The sequence below is a fragment of the Solanum stenotomum genome, chromosome 9 (genome assembly GCF_019186545.1).
Source record: "Solanum stenotomum isolate F172 chromosome 9, ASM1918654v1, whole genome shotgun sequence".
NCBI classification, from domain to species: Eukaryota; Viridiplantae; Streptophyta; class Magnoliopsida; order Solanales; family Solanaceae; genus Solanum; species Solanum stenotomum.
The window spans coordinates 2,466,871-2,479,589 of NC_064290.1; the positions used below are offsets into that span (position 1 = coordinate 2,466,871).

Sequence of the window (12,719 nt, forward strand, 5' to 3'; positions counted from 1 at the left end):
CTGGAAAAAATTGATAATTGTATCAAACAGTCAGCATTTCCTTTTCTAAGATGACTCATAATGATAAATAATTAATTAATTATACTTTATATTCGTATTAGTCCTAAAACATAAAAAATCAGCCTCTTGGAATGATTAGGCAACGTTTGGCCTAATTTAAGTAACTAATTTTATAGTTCTACATATTAGTTGTCATGATGATTATTGGTAAGTACTATTTGGACACAATTTTTTCTCTAAAATCAAGGCACTAAGGAATGCATGCCTTTCAATTAAACACAACCCCTGAGTAACCTTTATTTCTAACAAAAGCTTGCTGTGAAAATAACTGTAAATTGCTTTCATTCTGGATTAATCATATTCAAACTTAATCATCATATAGCACCTGTTGAGGATAATTGTAAAATTCTCTTTTACTCTTTTTCTATAAGGTAAATCATACCTGATTAGTGCCCGTTTGGATCGACTTATTTTAGGTGCTTTAAGCCAAAATAGCTTTTATTTTGGAGAAGATAAAGATATGTTACGCCTGGTTAGTTCTTGGATGATCTGCATAATATCCTTATCTGTGAGGGAAAGAAGTAAAAGAAAATTATCATACACAGGTTAGTTTTCTAAAAATTAAGTATTTACTATTGCATGCCTCAATTATATTTGTTTTGTTGTTTCTTGAGCATATCGTAATAGTGAAAGCCTGGTGCCATAAATTGTTCAAGTCTCGGGGGATGAAAAATTTCCCCCTTAAAGTTGATATATTTTACCAGTAATGCGCAAAAAGACATTGCAAAAGTCTTTGCTGCTTTAGTAAACCTCATTCAATCAATTCTACAGCTTTGAAGATGTATAGGAAGTTTATGAACAAGAAGCTCCAGATTTTCTCAAGTATCCAACGCCACACGCGTTAGAGGTAATAGACCCCTTTCTGTAATTATTTCTTTGTGTTGAATTTTTCTGAAATTGTACATTGTTGAGACAAAGAAGAAGCAAGCTTGGAAGTTAGATGAAGAGTTGGGAAGAAAGATGGTAGCTGGATATTTTTATTTAAGCAATACAAATGTGAATTTTGGTTCAACATACTGCCTCAAGTGTTTGAGATGTACTGATTTTTATAACAACAAATTTGTGGTCTGCATACTGCAAGTCCAACAAACTGTTTGGAGTTGAGCTGCGATCTTAAATTAAGAAGAAGTATTCTTTTCTAATCAGACTAAAAACAATTAAAACTGAAACAGAGGACTAACTATTTGTTGTCTTCTTCCTTTAATTAATTTCATTTTTTTGTTGCTGTTTTTGTTTCATTGAATTGCAGTCTGTTCCACTATACCTACTTGAAATGGCCCCACAGGAGCACTCAACATTGATTTTCAACTGTCCATCACAATTGGTAGCCTATTTCTTTGCTAAGATTCATGGGGTATGCTGAGGAGGTACCGGCATTGATCATCACAGTAGGCACATTATTGTTCCTCCCCAAATTCCATGATTGAACGTGACAACTATGACGAAGCCAAAGCTAAGCTTAAAGAGAATTAGGGGAATTGAAGATGTAGATGAAGAGTTCAATGATTTAGTTTTGGTGTTGATGCTTCACTTTTCTGCTATGATCACCGGTGAAGTCAATTTCATTGCTGTGGTTTCTATTTACTATATGTTTATAAATTGGCAAGGAGATTCTTCAAGGGCGAGTTCATATATATGCTCCTTTGCCAAGTAAGTTCATTTCATCTTCTTGGAATTTTTCATGGTGAAATTTTCGTTGGTGCTATTATATGATTGACTCCGCTCTATTTGACATATTGTAAGAAGGGATCTACTTAGAATGACTCTATTCCATCGTAGTTAGCCAAACATATTGAGATTTATAAGAACAATCAAGTAATCAAAATCTTCATACTACGGAAATAGTTGAGTAAAAACTATGGGGTATTATTTGGAGGACAATATTAATTTGTGACTGAGATACCAACATTGATGAATCGAACCTAGAGATCTCAAGCTCAAGTCAACGTGGAAGTCACGGCAAAAATAAATAAATAGAAGAAGAAAGTAATGTACACAATTGTTGTTTGGTTAAAGGTTGTACCTTTATGTTCAATAGTTTTGTACTCATCTTGATCAAAGACTGTACTTTATTAACTCAATTAACTTCTTCCAAACTCATAAAAAGAAGGAATTTTAGCTTAGAACTAAATCATTATGAAGTTGGAGTAATGAAAAATAGTATAATTTGAGGGATACAATTGGGATTCATTTAGAATCTGTAAGGGTCAAGCTTAGCTGATCCCTTTTTGTCTTCTTTGCTACTCCATTTTAATCTTTAAAAACCACTTTTTCTTTACTCTTTTTCCCTCTTTAGCTGATCCCTTTAAAGACAATCTTTTTAAAGACATTTTAGGTCAATATTGAAAGATGGTTGGGTTTGTTTATGTTGGTTTTTTACCCTCTCGTCCAACCACAAACCAAACTTGTTTGTCCCGTTTTCTGAGATGGGAAATCTTTATTTCTGCTGATCAACTCAAATTCCAAACTGTCAAGAATATACTCTTCCTATACCTCTTGAGTTTTGAATATAGAGTGACTGGCATGACCACTTTTGGTTGTTACTTCTGTAATCGAACTCATTTTCTACTTTGGATCCATCAATTTACTGTTTTTTGACTTGTTACTGTTAATGACTACTTTCCCAAGTATTTGATTTTAGTTTTTGTCAAGAATTGTTTGTTTTTTAACCAATGTCAATATTGTAGTCTGATAGCTAATAAGTGTAGAGTTTAGATCTGTGATTTTGGTGGAAATTGAGTTCCAAGTGTTCTTAATTTACACGTATAATTCAAAATTTGATTGACTTGTGTGCTACAAAAATTTGATTATACTAGAACTTTTATATGTTGACGATCTGACACTGCATATTTAGTTATGGATACATCTCATTGAGACGTCTGTGTTTATTTATTATATAAAAATATCCAAGTTGAAATATTTCTTATTTCTTCTCNCATTGATCATCACAGTAGGCACATTATTGTTCCTCCCCAAATTCCATGATTGAACGTGACAACTATGACGAAGCCAAAGCTAAGCTTAAAGAGAATTAGGGGAATTGAAGATGTAGATGAAGAGTTCACTGATTTAGTTTTGGTGTTGATGCTTCACTTTTCTGCTATGATCACCGGTGGAGTCAATTTCATTGCTGTGGTTTCTATTTACTATATGTTTATAAATTGGCAAGGAGATTCTTCAAGGGCGAGTTCATATATATGCTCCTTTGCCAAGGAAGTTCATTTCATCTTCTTGGAATTTTTCATGGTGAAATTTTAGATATGTGATTTTGGTGGAAATTGAGTTCCAAGTGTTCTTAATTTACACGTATAATTCAAAATTTGATTGACTTGTGTGCTACAAAAATTTGATTATACTAGAACTTTTATATGTTGACGATCTGACACTGCATATTTAGTTATGGATATATCTCATTGAGACGTTTGTGTTTATTTATTATATAAAAATATCCAAGTTGAAATATTTCTTATTTCTTCTCGATTCCTGTCAAAAAAGGAACAATTTGAATAGAGGATTCATATCTTTTGTTTTTTTCTGTGAAGTAGATGAATGAAAGGTATTTACACTTTTGTTGGCATTTATTTGGCAGCGTTTTATCCATGCAGTTAACCCTTTCATTAATTTAAACCTTTTTCTTGTCTCGATATGTCAATGATGACATGCCATGGTCTAAATTTATACAAGAGTGTTGTTGGTTGTAGTGTACTAACCTTTCAATTGTGGACGGTATCGTATTTTTTGATTTTGGTTATTTTCTGTTACAAAGCTCTCTTTCTTTTTTTGAGGTACATGAAGTTAATATAGATTTCTATTTTAATAAAGTGAGCACAACTAATGATTTGCTTGTTGATTACAAGTCTGGAGACATGTACTTGTTACTTCTCTAGAAATTAGTTGATATATAACAAAGGTCAGAGGTGAGACTTGTTTATTCATACACCATCAAATTATGTCCATTAGTTGATCTATAAGAAAGGTCAGAGATGAGACTTGCTTATTCATACATCATTAAATTGTGTCCATGTTTGAAATATCTAAAATGAGATTTCAATATCTTTAAGGTAGTTTGCAATAGCCTAAAAATCGATTCACCTTTTGAAGAAAAAGAAACATCAGTTCTTACAACTCTATTTTCTATATATTTTGTACTTTCAATAAGTTTTAAAGAGTTGATTCACATTCATAGATGCAACATGAAATGGAGCTTAATCATACATAAAGCTTAAACTTGACATTTTCTTTCTAATTCTTGGATTATAGAGAAACTGAAAAGTTTATACTGCAAGCTTTGATGTGTATTGTGATTGGTAAGATACTTGGTCTTTTTTCTCCATCGTTGAAAAAATAATATTGTGTGAGTTACAATACTTCTATAATAGCTAAACATCTATTTAAATAAATATTGGTTGATTGATATTTACTTGCCTTTTGTAGGTATTCATGTTAAACTTCTCCATATGGTGGTTTTTGGATGATAAAAAGGTTGTATGACTCATCATAAGAAATGATGAATTCAAATGTGCTTATGCACAGATGGTAGATAAAAGAATTATATATGCATAGCATGACAATGTACATAAGTGTTTTTGCTATGATTATTTATTTCACACATTTCTATTATATAGAAAGGTGAAGACAACCAGGACAACCAAGGGTAAATCTGTCATTTTACCTCAAAGAAAAGATAAAATAGATGGCAAATCCGTCATCTTACTTGAAACACAAAATAGATAATTAACTTTTTCTCAACATTTCCAGAAGAATCCATTCTTTCATATCTTTGTACCAACAATGGAGAGACATCCGCTCCTTCACAAGTATTCAGAAGTCTCTTTTCTCCAAACTTGAATTCAAGGCCTGCTCATTAACTTCATCTTCTCAGCTGGGTATGCATTTTTAGGTCAGCTTTTGTTTCATTATTTGCCCTAATCTACTCTTGAAAAAGATTAAATTTTACAATTTCATAACTGAGTTTGAGATTAAGGCGTACAAATTATTGTTGTATTCTTATATATATTCAAATTTTGGCGCAAGTGGAAGAGGCGTTGTCCATGGTTTACATATACAGATCCCCGATCATGTTTGTGGGATGTGGTTAGTTCTACACACGGAAAATTCAGTTTAGTTTTTTCTCCCAATTTTTTCTCTTGGTTCTGTCATATTTTTTCAATTTTATGAGTTAAGTTCAAGTCTGCTATAGTAATTGTTCTGCCTTAACTCTCTATGTTCTGCCACATTCATTTTCATTTTTGATCCAACGAAGACCTCAAAATTCATGTCGGTATTTTCCTTCATTGAATTACTTTTTTTTTATCTTCTTCTCATTGTGTAGATGCCCTTTGAATCTTGAACTTTCTTCTAGGAAAAAGTGTTTGATTGGTAGTAGTGATGGACTACTCTTTCTTTTTTTATCTTTATTGCATAAAAATAGACTGCTCCCTTCTCCGGTATCAGAAAGAACTTGGACACTCTACAAGACAAATTCAAGTGCAGTGGCAGATTTTCTTGCATCTTTTCTAACAATCGCAATAGGTACTATCATGCTTTCATTTCAAAATTAGCTTTAATGTTGGAAATTCGAGTATCCTGAATAACAATGGATAGTTTTTACTGAACGACTCTAAATGTCTATATACCTAACTTACTGATTGTCTTCGAGTTTGATGAAAAGACTAAAGACTGACTGAACAGTACAGTGAAGGATGTTTGCTTAAAGAAATGAATAATAGACCTATTTTCTAGAGGGAAGTGTCGATACATATACGGGTTAATTAAGATTGCGGCTCTATTGATTAACTTTGATTCTTGAATCTAAACTTAGTGCAACATTCTAATAAAGATACTCCTTTTATGATGAATGAAGAATGACAATGATATTTCTATATAGGCTAATATCACACTCTAACTTATCACCATTTTCTAACATAGAGAGACTTTGTTTGTCTATTGAATTTGTTTTATCCACTGTTTTTAAATCACAGTCTCTGGTGTCTTTCATGCTGGCTACTGAGAGAGAACCATGTAACTATTGTTGACTATTCTACTACTACTAATCATGATAAAAAAAAATGTAGTTTGGTGTACACATTAGGTGTTGGTAACTTTTTTCCTTCAAACTATTCCAGCAAAGAAGGCAAGTGTTAGAGCAATAGTAAAATTGTCTCTATCTGACCTATGGTCACTGGTTCAAGTCATGGGATCAACAATTTATTCTTGTGTCAAGGTAGGTTGCCTACATCCCGCCAACATTATATTTCATAGAGCTTGTGTGCACTTACCAAAATACCATGCCCCTCCGTCCACAACAATTAGCACACACACCTAATAACAAGGACATCACAGTAAAATTACTTTGTTATCGTAATCGAATAGACTCCATGAAATATAGCTGGACTGGTTATTTTTTTCTTTAACTTCTTTAATAACAATTAAGATTCTACATTAACACTTGACTAATAGTAGATGGGCTTCCTCTGTTCTTTTTTCCATCATAAAGTTTTATTTTTTCATGTTGCTTCTAAATTAAAACTTGTATCCTTTTAATTCTAATCTTTTATCCTTTTAGGTGAACCAAGAAAATAAAAAATGTTGGATGCATAAAAATATAAGCTATAATTAATCTCTCTTTTTCGAAGACAAACGCCTTAAGCTCTAAATTTTGGGGGACCTAATATTTTTATCAAGAAGAAGATATATGATGTGCACGTTAAAGGGATAGTTTATTGTCTAGCTATTGAAAAGTAATACCACAACCATATAGTCATTATGGAGTATTTCAAATTGTGTCCAAGGGAAAAAAACATAAGCACATGAGAGGTTCACAAGAGAAGAAGGAAATAGTTCAGGTTCGTGTCATTTCTTGTTTTGCTATGACACATAATGATTACCCTGACATGTATACATGTAGCTGTTTTTTCGCTCAAATAGTTGTTTTGTTCTATGGCTTAGCCATGAAATATTGTTATTTGGGTGCTTTAAAGATCATAGTTCGTCTTCACGAGCTCACTTGAATGTTTGAAGAATTTCATACTATTTGGAGTGGCGAGGAAACATATTCCTTAGCTAGATTGCGTTATTACCAGGATAACGAATATCTTATTGGTTTGGTTATCGGTTTGAGGTGTTAACAAACTGATAAACCGAATTAGTAATTCACAAAACGGATCGAACCGATCGATAAGCACCCCTATTAAGTCCATGGAATTAACAACTTAACATAGTGGTAGGTTTAAAGAAGCCAAGTACCTGCTTTTGACAAAAGATTTCTTTAGGAGGAATTCAGTTGTCTTTTAAATACTTGGCCAGATTTTCTTTTGGCTTTGGAATTAGCTAGTTTTGAGTTTTTCTTTCACACTTTCTATTATAATCCTTTTCCTTTGTGCTATGTGTAATTGCAGGTTCAACTCAAAAGCTAAGTTGGACAAACATCTCAATCTTGAATATTCATCTTCTGCAATCATTTTGTGCCTGACTTCGGAGTGTACCTTAATTTTTTCTCCATCGTTGCACCAGATTGTTCTATTGTTTATGGTGAGTTTCTGTCAGGCCCCGAGCCTACACCCTGGGCGGGACCGGCACCCGGAGACCATTTCTGTCCCCAAGCGAACCCTTGGTCTGGCTTTCTTAACTCAGCGGAAACCGAACTCAACAGAATAACTCAATAGAAATGCAAGGTTATACAACAACTTAACTTATAAAATCTTGCCACAAAGGCAACTCGAATCTCAAAATTGGATATTTACATATATACATAGATGATAGACTCAAAAACTAATTGACTGACTGTCTGTCTATGAAGCCTCTAAATATTGAAATGGTTGTTGGGACAAACCCCGCAACACCCTAATAAAACAAAACTAAGAACACAAAATAATGGAGTCCTCGGGAATGCAAGGAGGCTCACTACTGACTCTGGAGTGCTCAGCTGGATCAACGACGTGCTGGATGCTGATCTTGGGTACCTGAATCTGGATCATAATAAGATGTAGGTCAATTGGCATCAGTACATTGAATGTACGAGTATGCGAGATGGAAGGCTAAACCGCAACTTAAGCTTGAAAAGAATACAAGAGAACACTTACCTTGGCCCTGACGACTCAAAAACAACTGAACTCAATATATACATAGGCAATAAGACACATGCGATATATAAAGTTTTTAAAACATTGCAACCAACTTAGTTCGTTAATGAATAAAGCAATAACAACTCAACTTTATTTATATAAAAGTAGTATAACTTTAGTGGGAGATTCTTTAACCGACAACCACCACTATGAGCCCTAGTGGTGGTACAACGTTTTACCTCACGTTGCCCAAGGACTATGCTATACCTTGCCGTGATATAGGACCTTACTTTTGCTTAGTGGATCCACTAGCTTAATCTTACGTGATCATCTAAAAAGAATAATACGTCAAGTCCCATGTTGGCGCATGGTTCTTATGGAGAGTTGAGTTAATATGAACTCGTGTCCCCAACTCGGTGCTCAATACTACTCCCAAAAATACTTTGGCTTATAAGTGTCTTTAAACACATCTTTCTTTAATTGAGATAATTACTCAAAACTTAGCCCAAAGACTCTTTTGGAAAACATGTTTCCCCTCTTACTCAAATGTAAAACATTTACAAACCTCTTTGGGAATACTTAGTTTCCTAATAGCTTTTGAGAAATGGACTCAACTTTATGCTCTTGACTTAACTTGAAACTCGAGACTCTTTACTTAACTTGAAACTCTATACTCTTGCTTGACTTGAAACTTGAAACGAAGTTAAAACGTTCAATAACGACTCTTGAAAAACTTTGAGGACGTGATTGGGCTTACTTCTTAACTTTACTTGACTTGACTTCTAACTTCATTTTGACTTGATACTAACTTGCCTTGAATTGGATTGTGGATTCAAGGTATATGACCACACGTTTATAGATGAGTTCTTAACATTTAAACGTACCTCGGAGTGTTGGAAACAACATGGAAACATAGGTACAATACCAAGGAACATGTATGAGAAAGTGTGAAAAGAATGAGGGAACTTGACGTCCTTGGCGCTCTGCAAGGCGCGGATCACCAGCCCTTGAAGCTCAGAAGGCCAGCTGAGGCGCTCTGTAGGGTGGGTGCCCCAAGGGAGGGAGCTCAGAAGCTCTTTTGGGGCTCGCTTGCAGGCGCAACGCGCCACCCCTTTCCCCAGAAAACTCAACTTTTCTCCCTCATTTTTCCAACTCTAAACCACCCTAACTTCAAGGGTTTCAACTCCAACCACTAAGGATCATAAAATCCCTCAACAAACAAGAGATTCAACTAAAAAACACAATCAAATCATGTACTAAACCAACAAGAACTTCCAACAACTTCAACAACACAAATCAACAATTTCAACAACCCAACCAAGCTTTTCTCGGAAATAAAACGAGTTGGGCGTGTGGGGGAAAGGATCAACCCAACACTAAGAACTCACATACCTAGTGGGGATCACCCTCGATGATATCCACGACGGAAACTTGCTTGATCTCCTCTTTCTCCTCTCCTTCTCCTCTTCTTCTCTTCTCCTTCTCTTCTTCACTCAAAACCCTCACTCTCACTCTTTTAAAATGGGACAAAATGATCAAAAAATCAGCCTAACACAACAATATAACCCCAAAAGAAATAGCTAGGGAAAAGACCAAAGTGCCCTTAAATTTTCCAGACGGATTCCCTGCCAACTGCCCAACTTTCAAAGGGCATAACTCACTCATACAAACTCGGAATCGAGCAAACTCAGTGGCGTTGGAAAGATCATTCTACAAGCTTTGCAACCATAACTGGAACTACTCCTAACTCATCCGGAGCTAGGAGTTATGACTGCTCAAAGTTGGCCAAAACTCACTGATTTCTACACTTAACCAATTTTTCAGATTTTTGAATTCTTTCAAAAAAAATGACTATTTCTGATTTTTGGCCTCTTCATAGTTATTTCAACTTACCCGATGTTACAGTTTCGTTTGAATTTTGTTTTCTCTTTTGTGTTTGTATTGTATCGACTAATATGCACATGTAGAGCTATTTCTTCTTATCTCTCGCTCCGATCTTTTGTAGTTCATGTGAATTTAGTTCATTGTGGGATGAATTGAACTTCAATCTCTGAAAGTAAGTGTTATCTATCTTCTTATATTTCAATACTTTGTTTTAGTTGTTGTTTTCCTTTTTGGTATGTGTATGTGTTCGTTAATAAAAGTTTTCATTTGTTCTTTCTTAAAAATATAAGAAGCTATTTTCATGTCGCAAAATTAAATAACATAGCGCTTTTGGAAGGTTCAACTTCCAGTGGAGCTTGATCAAAACACTATAGGTATTTTTTTCCCTATTTGCTTAAAGTTGGTGAGTAGAGTTACCAAATACTTATATTGGTTCATTGTCTAGGTTAGTGTAAGGTGGCTTGGACACTGCAATTGGACAACGCTATGAATATTCGATCATATCTTCTAACTCCCCAACCATTCAGATTTCTCCCAAGAATAATATTACGTCAGTTATTGCTTTATATACTTTGATAGACAATATTTTCCTTCAGGTTGAACTGCTCCAATGGATCTAAAATTCATATGACAAGCAAAACAAGTTTTTCACAAACTACAGGACTAAACTCAATTGATTTTATAAGCAATGAGCCAGTGTAGACATCCCTTTTTAAGTTTTTCCCTATTTCCTTGGCATTCCCTCAAACTTTAGTCTTCATCATACTTTGGATCTTTAGTCATTAAAGTTGTCATGATTAAATTGTTGAATTTAATAGTGGTTAACTTGACGAAAATGAAGGTGCAAGCTAGAGATAGTTCATATGATATATGAAATGATAGGATACTTTTTATCAGCAAGTGGGTGATTAGATCTTCAGAAGATAATTGCTAAGTATCATATTTTTTATTGTAATGAAACCTGAACGTTTTGCCTAGGTATCATGAAAGTGGAGCATCTAAAAGTATTCTTGGTACTATAGTAGAGCTTTAGTATTTACAGACAAAGAGTACATATTGAACATCAATGAGTCGCGTACACTTACTATTTCACCAGTAAGTTATTTGTCCATATTTTTTCATACTTTTAAGTTGACATTCAATTTTTCCATGTCTTATATTTAACAATAACAAATTCACTCATTCTTGAAAAATAAATGTATAGTGTGTGTTTGTATTTTGTGAGATTTCATATCGATGAATTGTTGAGAATTTCCTATTCTAGATACATTGTGACAAGGAAGAATGAGGTGAGCTAAACGAAGAAATAATCTACAATACTTTTGTCATACTTCTTTAAAAGAGAAGAAGATAGAGAAACTAATCACAAACTGTAGTTGCGTTACATTTGTAAACCTGCAATTATATCTATATAATACATAGATTACCATTTTTATTTTTATTTTGAAAGTAACTCATAAATAGATGACCCTTCATGGATATGAAAAATTTTCGTTACAACAATGTCATGTAAACAGTATGAAGCTCTTATAGATGTAAAGAATGTGTCATTTTGTAACCAAGTTACATCATTAAATTTTGCACAACTTAAAGAATTTTGTTGTTAAATGCCTGTAAACAATAAGATTCTAGATTTTTGTACATTGTGAGAGTTAAATATTGCAAAGATGAAGTGTAAACATCATGAAGTTTATGAAGTATAGTTGTGGCAATATGCAGAAACATGACACTATCAAAAGAAGAATGGTACTTGCTTGTGCTAGGTAAAATTTGTTGGAGTGTGAACATCTTGTCTATGATACTGGGATTTACTTTTATAGCAAAAAAGTTTCATTCACTTAAGGATATTCTTGCTTTGGGACTATATTACTTTTAAGTGTTCCCTCATAAAAGGAGTTGGAATTATTTCCAAACATATGCCCCTATTCTTATGCAACTCTACCAGTGATGGTGATGCATCTTGTCTGTGAACTCTATGATTTAATGGTAAGCATGGCCTAATGCATGTTGTGTCGCTAAGACTTACTTTATCTAATCGTATTGATCAGATTAAAGCATAATCATTGTAACTTTAGCATCATACATGATTATCCTATTAATAGCCTTATTTAATTTAAGTCCCAATTTCCAAGATAGTTAGGTTAAGACAAGTCAACCTTTAAACCTTAAGATTATACTTGCATTGGATATGCACATACATGATATATGAATTCCTCTTACTCAATCTCTTATTCTTTGTCATTTTTTTCTAATTTTAGTTTTAAATTCTTCCCATGGTGTGTTGCTCTATATATGGTCCACCAGGCACTGGGAAGACCTTGCAAAAGTTGTAGTACATCATACTACCACGACCTTCATTTGGGTAGCTGGTGGTGGTATAATGATAGTAAAATAGTTGAGCACTTATGGAGTATCTTTACTCAGTAATTTACTTATTTTAATGTAAAATATCGTCAAAGTTTTGATGATTTGCAGGTAAAGAAGCATTCTGGAAACAACTTAATCTTATTTTCAAATCAAATGCCTAATAGTAATAAGTAGTTTATGCCTTGCAATACTTAATTATGACAAAATTTTGTATTTTTTTTGTATTCTAGCAAAATAGCTGACCCTTCTCTCCCAAAGTAGATCATTACTCTAGTTTATAAAAATGTTTTCTGGAATTATGTTTTATGGTACCAAATAGCTTGATACAATTCATCAATTTATACT

General features: G+C 33.6%; 1 long non-coding RNA gene across 1 annotated transcript; it reads left to right on the forward strand.

Moving 5' to 3' along the window:
• The first annotated feature begins 304 nt into the window (after positions 1-304).
• On the forward strand, positions 305-1,571 carry LOC125877080 (uncharacterized). Its single transcript, XR_007447571.1, has 3 exons — positions 305-605; positions 832-907; positions 1,310-1,571. It is a non-coding gene; the product is annotated as an uncharacterized LOC125877080 (long non-coding RNA).
• The last annotated feature ends 11,148 nt before the right edge of the window (positions 1,572-12,719 follow it).